The sequence below is a fragment of the Castor canadensis genome, chromosome 1 (assembly GCF_047511655.1).
Source record: "Castor canadensis chromosome 1, mCasCan1.hap1v2, whole genome shotgun sequence".
NCBI lineage: Eukaryota > Metazoa > Chordata > Mammalia > Rodentia > Castoridae > Castor > Castor canadensis.
The window spans coordinates 184863727-184872097 of NC_133386.1; the positions used below are offsets into that span (position 1 = coordinate 184863727).

An 8371-nucleotide genomic window follows, 5' to 3' on the forward strand; every position below is an offset into this window, starting at 1 on the left:
AACCTTGTCTTTTCCCCTCAGCCTCACTGATCGTGTCCATTGTATGTTCTTTACTCCCCCTTATATTGTGCATCCACTCACACATTTTTGTATTTATAGTTACTTTGGGATAATTTTGTACTTTAGCTTTTATAGTAAAGCTAAAATCGCTCCTTTGGATTCATCTAAGGAGGGGAAGAAGGGCTCCAGAAGGGCTCTCTCCACAATGCAAAGTAAAGCTAAAATCGTTTTGCACACGAGTACTATGTTATTACGGTGTTTTACAATTGTGTGTGCTTTTAAGTTTATCACTGAGTTTTATGCTTTCGTGTTCTTTTATGTTCTGATAAGCATCCTTTCTTTTTAACTAGAAAAACATTGTTGAATATTTGCAGTCAAGTATGACTATTAGTGATTAAATTTTGTCTGGGAAAATCTTTACCTCTCCATTTTGTGAACATCATTTTGGCAAGTGTAGTATTGGTTTTTGACAGTGTTTTTTTTCTCAGCACTTTTATTTATCAGCCCATTCTTTACCATACTACAATTTCTTTTGAGAAATTCACTAATAGTCTTCTTTTCTTATTTCTTTTATTCATATGTACCTATAATGTTTGGGTCATTCCCCCCTGCCCCCGTCTCCTCCCTTACTCCCCCACATCCTCCTTCTTCCCCCTGCCCCCTCACTACCAGGCAGAAACTATTTTGCCCTTATCTCTAATTTTGTTGAAGAGAGAGTATAAACAATACTAGGAAGGACCAAGGGTTTTTGTTAGTTGAGATACGGATAGCTATACAGGGAGTTTACTTGCATTGGTGTCCTGTACATATGTGTTACATTCTAAATTAATTCTTCTCAAACTAACCTTTTCTCTAGTTCCTGGTCCCCTTCTCCTATTGGCTTCTGTCACTTTAAAGTTTCTGCATTATTTCCTTTGCGTTGAGGACATCAAATGCTATTTTGTTATTTTTACAATTTCTTTTGAGAAATTCACTAATAGTCTTCTTATAGCTACTTGGATATGAACAGTCAAGTTGCTTTCAAAATTAACTTCATGTCTTTCATTTTGATATTTTAATTATAATATGTCTCTGTGTAAATTTCTTAATTTCAATTTATTTGATTAAGGTCTGTCATGCCTCAGGAATCCAGGTTTCCATTTGTGTCTCAACATTTGGGTAAATTCCAGGCATTGCTTATTTTAATAAGGTTTTTGTGGCTTTCTCTGTCTTCTCCTTCTTCAAGTCTCCTGAAGTGTATATTAATTTATTTAATTATAACCTTTGATTCTTTTAGACTTTTTCTTCAATCCTTTTCATTGTTTGTGACTCTCTAATTACACAATTTCAAATAACCTTCATGTTAATTCTCTGATCTTTTGTTTGGCCCAATCAAGCTTCTTTTATAGATTTAATGATATTATGGTTTTGGTTTTTATTTTTTTCTGCTTTAGAATTTCTGTGAAGTTCTTCTTTGCCATCTGTGTTTCTTAAAGTTTTATTTACTTAGTCAATGATTTTTTAAATTTTAGTGACCTATTTTCATTGTGCAAATCATTGCGTTCAAGATTTGTGAATTCAGGCAATATACATCTCTAATTCTTTAGTGTTAGTTGGTGATTTTTTTTTGGCTTTGTTTACCATTATGTTCCTTGAAGATTTGAATTTGCATTTCTGTATATATATGTATATTTAAAGAAATAATCTTTTCTGATATTCTTGACTTACTGACCTTTTATGAAGGATAACCTTAACACTCAGGTTAGGTAGAAATTCTGAAATGTTTTTCTCAGGTACCTTCAAGCCTCCATTCTGACTTTTTGGAAGTTAATGATCTCTTGATTTCTCTGTCCCATACTTGTTAGTTCTCCAGATGATGTAAGAGAGAATCTCAACCATTGAGGGGTGTAAAAAAAAAATCCAACTTCAGTTTCTGTTTGTTTCATACACGTTCACATGTGCCTACCTTATTATGCCACACGATTTTGTCTTCTAATATGTTGGTTATTTAATTTATACTTTGTTTTTTAGAGTAAATTCTGCAGCAAATCAAATTTATCATGCAGAAAGTTTTCATGTACATTATCCCTCAAATATGAATAGCAGCCCCTACTATCAACATACCATTGCAGGGTGATATAACTGATAAAAATCAATGTATTTTTATTAACTTATTATTAACACATCAAATCTATAGTCCATATCAGGGTTTACTTTCAGTGTTATTAATGAGTTTTGCAAAATGTATAATGGCAGATATCCAGTAAAGTACACTTTCACTGCAGTAAAAAATTATCAGTGGCCTGCATATTCATCCGTTTCTGTCTTTCAATCACAAGAAATCACTGATTTTTAATTACTGTTTCTATAGGGTTTTTTTCTAGAATATCAGATAGCTGGAATCATACAGTAAGTAACATATTTATATTGCCTTCTTCTGCTAAGTAATATGTGCTTATGTTTTCTTCATGTCTCCTCATGGTTTGATCGCTCATTTCTTTATAGTGCTATACAGATTCTCTGTGATTTACAATGAGTTTATCTCAAATAATTCTATAATAAAGGAAAATAATTGAAACATAAGTTCAACCACCAAATTCCAATTGCTCCATTACTTATTTTGGGGTAATAAACACATTGTACCATCAAAAAATTGTAATTCTATTCATAGTAAAGTGGGAACCATCTGTGGAATGTTTCATTGGTTACTTGTCACATAGTATACCTACAGAAGAATATGGTTATTTCTTCCAGTATTTAGAATGAAGAATAAACTTACCTTAATTATCTGTATTCATGTTGTTTTGTGAACTTATTTAGAGCTTATTTTGTTAAATACTATTGGGCATAGTTTCTGGACTTTATGGTGAGTTATGCTCAATATTATAAAATAAACTGCTAAACTGTCTTCCAATGTGTACCATTTTGCATTTTCAGCAGCAATGAGTAAATGTTAGTTTGTTTCACTTCTTTACCATATGGGTTGTCAATGTTTTGAATTTTGATCATTCTAGTAGTTGTAATAGCATCTCATTATTGTTTTAATTTGCAATTCCATAATGACATATAGTGTTGAGCATATTTTCACTTGCCTATTAGCAAGTTATCCTGCTAATGCCTGTTATCCCACTAAGTTAGTGTTATCCCACCAATATTTCTTTGTTTCAATTACATTGACTCTCAGTTGTCTTCTAAATTCTTGTGTCAAAACCAGGATGAGAAGTAAGTGTGAGGGGGAAAATAAAAAGAAAGAGTTTGAGAGGAAGAAAAACAGATAAACCTTTCAATGATCCAACTCATTAACTGAAACTTTTAATTATGAATCTTCAGTTTTAATAGATTCTCATTCTTCTCTCTCCTTCATCTCCTCCCACCATTTAGTAGAAATAAACAATTGAGATGGAAGTGGAGATATGAATAGCATATCTTGTGGGAATACACTGAGAAAAGTGAGATGCTGTTAACTGTGCCTAAATGATATTATGGAGTCTTTTCATCTCTTATCTCTTCTCTTTTCAAACTTCACTTAAACGTTGAATGATGACTTTATGATTACACTTTTTCGTTTTCATGATGAATGCTTTCATCTATCCCCCTTCTTGTTATATATAATGCAAACACTCATGCACTTAACATTCTCTTTTATTTCCATATTTTGGAGGGGATGGAAAGAATCGATAACAAGAGGTTGCATAATGGATATTAGAACTCATTATAAGTACTGCAATTCTACATACAATTAGAAGGACCACAATACACAGCAACTCCTTAAGTATTTGATGAAGATCATCAGGACAGGAGGTGGAAGACTCCAAACAAAGACTTCATGAGGAAGTGAAAATGCTAATTGTGCAGATTTATTCCTTCCACACTGTAGAAGTTGTTGAAATATCACACTTGACTACATTACTATGCACAATTAACACTTGCTAGATTTAAATATACATACATTTATATATATATATATGTGTATATATATATATATGTATATATGTTTAATTTCAGAAAATTTAGATGGGAGAAAGATTTTTACACATATTATTTTCTCCAGAGAACTTATGACCATTGAAACTAATGTAATAAAACTAACACAGTCAGTGACAGTTTAGGAACTTCAGTGAGACTGGCCCACATGCTTGAACTTTATTATTCTAATCAGTGTGTTATCAACAACAACTGTGAAAGATCATTATGAACTAAGACCCTTTGTTGTTACTGAAACTCAGTGTGATGATAAAATTTTTTGAAAACTGTTTCAAGAAAGTAAAAAAAACAGGTAGAAGAACATGACTGATATTTTCAGCTAAATATTGCTTCCTTATATTTCTAAATCTTATATGAATTTAGAATATAGCACTTACAATAAATAGATATTGTGTATTAATATAAAATAAATTTAGTTATTATTTTTGAAAATATTTTATGATGAAAACAGCATGTATTAAAATTTAATTTTAAAATTTCTTTATGAATAGTCTTTTAATTCTTCAGTTGCAAGCTAACAAAATGAGAAGTATTTTCATTACTGATTTATACATCAAACTAGATCCAAAATTTCATATACTCTTCCTAAATTTATAAGTCTATAAACTGGTAGACCCATAATTTAGATTGATACAGTCAGATTCTACAGCTTACATATGTGTGCTCTGTGTGTGTGTGTGTGTGTGTGTGTGTGTGTGTGTGTGTGTGCCTTGTGCATACAAAGCAAGGAAGTGCTGGCACATACTCAGTCATTATGTTTCACCATTCACCTTACAACTAAAATATGTGCAGCTTAAGTTCATTGAATTAACTTTCTAGTTTCCTGAGTTTTAGGCAATTTGAAAGATGTTTAAGGGATAAAGTACGATCAGGCTTGAGAGACAAAAACTGGTTTAAAATCTTAAAATACCAGTCTGGTAATTTATAGGAATTTCTTTATTTTTCCACCTATAAGGTTTTCACCTAGAAATTTCAGTATTCAATTGAAATACTAACTTCTTAAATAAAAAGTATTTAGGAAGTATTTACACTGCTTAAATAAAAAGTATTTACATCTTTAAATATAAATAAATATAAATAAAAAGTATTTATATCTTTGTATCTTAAATAAGATACAAATATGATCAAACAACAAATTTTAAGGTTATCCTAAGTTACAAGGTTATTGACAATTGGTAATATTTTTCCAGTCACTAGTGAGAAAAAATGTTAAAAAACAAAATGAAATCTGATGGCATTCACTATAGATGTCATATTTCAATATACCAAAGTCAGTGAATATTAAAATTTCATGACATAACCCATGATTTACACAATTACTATACAGCAATTAATTGGCTCTGCGAATTTTAAGAATGAAAGTCTTGCAAATTTTACGAATCTATATAACCCTTTATGAAGACAACACAAATAGATACAAAAAGTGGCTGCTGTAGCAGTATTTGGCTCTAATTCCAATAACTAGATTCTACTGCATTTTATAAATACCAACAGTGAATTCATTTATTATAATCATATAAAATTTAAATATAAAGGATAATATCCTTTTTAGTTTCAAACAAGTTTCTATATTTCTTCTCCACAGTCTCACATAATATGTTAAATATCCAAGATATTTAAAATTTTTAATTTAATTTTGAAGCATCTATAATTTTATTTTACCTCTTGGAGTCACAGATTTCTGTTGTCATTGTACCTTCAATATGCTGATCACTTAAATAGCTAAATGTTTCAAGTCACTGTAACAGTACATGAAACTATCTCATAAATAAATGCCATTGCTATAAGTAGCCAAAGAAAACAATAAGAAAAATGGGTTTTGAATATCATAAGAAGTGTCTACAGTTGAAAACTATTTATTGAAGACAAATTAGTGATAAAAATGAACCATCCAGCCTTGATACACTAGTTTTTTGCAGTAGAATAGACCAGGAGCAAGCTTTTTTTTTTTTTAACACATTTATTAGAAATGTGTTACAGAAGGAATTAAATACAGAGAACTGCATCTTATTTAAGGATATTCACAGGATTGAACAAATATGATTACATAAATGTCTTTCTTATAGCTGAATCATGGTGTAGACTGAGTTTTGACATGTAATTTATAGGCAGCAATTCCAGAAGTGACCTTTCAGGAAAAGAAAGAGTCACACTTAAGATTGTAGAGAAACTACCAATCTATGGCCAGAAGCACAGAAAAGGAGACATGAAATCAAATACATCAGATAAGAATGCAAGAAGCAACTAGGTTTATACATTTGAAATTGCTGGATTGGAAGGAGAAAATTCAGAAGATAAAACACTAATGTTACAATGAACCTAAGCTCACAGATATTTATATATGATAGTACGTAATACCACAATATTCAGACATTATCATATTAATATTTGTACTTATTTGCTCTTTATTTTGACATGCCAGAACTTTCTCATGGCATTTTTCACTTCTGCATTTCTCAGTGTGTAAATAAGGAGGTTGAGAAAGGCTGTTCCAATGGTATAAAATACTGCCACCATCTTCTCCATGGGGAAAGTGGTTGGGAGACGTGTATACATGAATATACATGGAACAAATAATATGATAACTACAATGATGTGAGAAGTACAAGCAGAGAGAGTTTTTTTCCTCCTTTCTGCACTATGATTTTCCAGTGAGTGCAAGGTGAAATCATCAAAATCAAGAAATTGCTTCAGCAAATTGCCCCACTGTGAGATATTAACAATAGGTTAAACATGTAAGTGTCTGTGCAGGCGAGTTTCAACAAAGGCTGCAAATCACAGCAACAATGATCAATCATATTGGGTCCACAGAAGGGCAATCACAAAAGTAGAAGAATCTGAGTAGTGACATGGATAAAAGACCCTATCCAGGAAAAACAATCCGCTAACACATACCTGTCTTATGTTGTCTTATGATAGTTTGATAGTGCAAGGCCTTATAGATGGCCACATGGTGATCAACAGCCACGAGGATGAGGACAAAGATCTCCATGCATCCAAATAAATGTAATGCAAAGACTCTTGTCATGCACTCATTATAGGATATTATTTTCTTGGCAGACAGGGCATCCACAATTAGTCTAGGGGTATGTATGTTGAAGACCAGAAATCAACAAAGGACAAATAAAATAGGAAAAAATACATGGGGCTCCCAAGTGTTTTGCTGGACTTGATGGTCACAATAATCAGCATATTCCCCACTATAGTTCCTCCACAGAAAATTAAGATTATAAACACCATTTTTTGCTTCATAGGATCCTGTGTCGATCCTAACCATATAAACACAGTCACACTGCTGTTTTGTTACACTGTTCCAGTAGAGGCTGGCAAATCACAGGTGTAGAATAATCTGCACAGGAGAAGAGTAAAAAACTATTAAAAAATACTTCACTTGCAGGCTGAATATATACTTTTAGTGATGAAACTGTAACTTTCCACTAGTAATCACTTACTATCCTTGCTTTTTTATGGAAATAAATCAGCTAGAAATTTTCAATTATTAAATATTAATTGACCAGATTGTACATAAAAATAATGGAGGATAAAATTCTTCTTAAAATAAAGTAAATATTACTTTAGGTGATTTTTTTAGATCAATCTTCATCTCAATGCATTCTTTTTAACTAAATGGTATGTTGTATGTACTTATATAATACATATTTATGTAAATGAGTTGCATATAAAAGTATATTAATAAAATCATGATATCTGTAGTTTCTGAGAGGGTACTCTGCATTCATGGCATTCTGAATGGAAGATATGTCTGCTTTAAAAGTATCCAATCAGTACATATTTGAATGTGTATTGCCTTGCATTAAAAGTAAAGCTTTAAATCTTACTTCTGAAGATTGCTATTCACATTGTTTTATCACTGGGCTATCACAACTCTCTTCTGTTGTAGACAGGAGGTACAGTGGCATTTGTAGGCCACCAAGCTCCAGAAGCTTGTATAAGATGATGAGTCAGCTGTGGAGTAAGTTGTAAAACTCAGGGCTCATTAAATATATAATAAACAACTACACTGCCAATAACTACAGGTTCACCTGCTTGATTGGATGTTTTCCAAATGCATTCTTTCTGAAATTGCTGGCATACAACTGAAAATGTATTTTGGGCTTTCATGAACAAGTAATATAAAATAATCTTTACCTACTCATACATCCATACCTTAATGAATATGTTGATAACAGACAGGTAAATATACTAACACATTTGTACAGTACTTATAATTTTCATTTTTATGAATTATAGAATTAGAATGGCATACAGCCTGGCATGAAGCAGCATAACAGAATTAAGAAATTTACTTTAGATTAAAATCAATCACATTCCATACTATTTTATACAAGTTGCCATTGCAGAAGACTAAAATCTGCACCTCCTGTATTCTTGTCATCACCACCATCAC

General features: G+C 31.6%; 1 pseudogene; it reads right to left on the bottom strand.

Moving 5' to 3' along the window:
* Positions 1-6357: 6357 nt before the first annotated feature.
* On the bottom strand, positions 6358-7266 carry LOC109683714 (olfactory receptor 4C11-like; annotated as a pseudogene).
* Positions 7267-8371: the final 1105 nt, after the last annotated feature.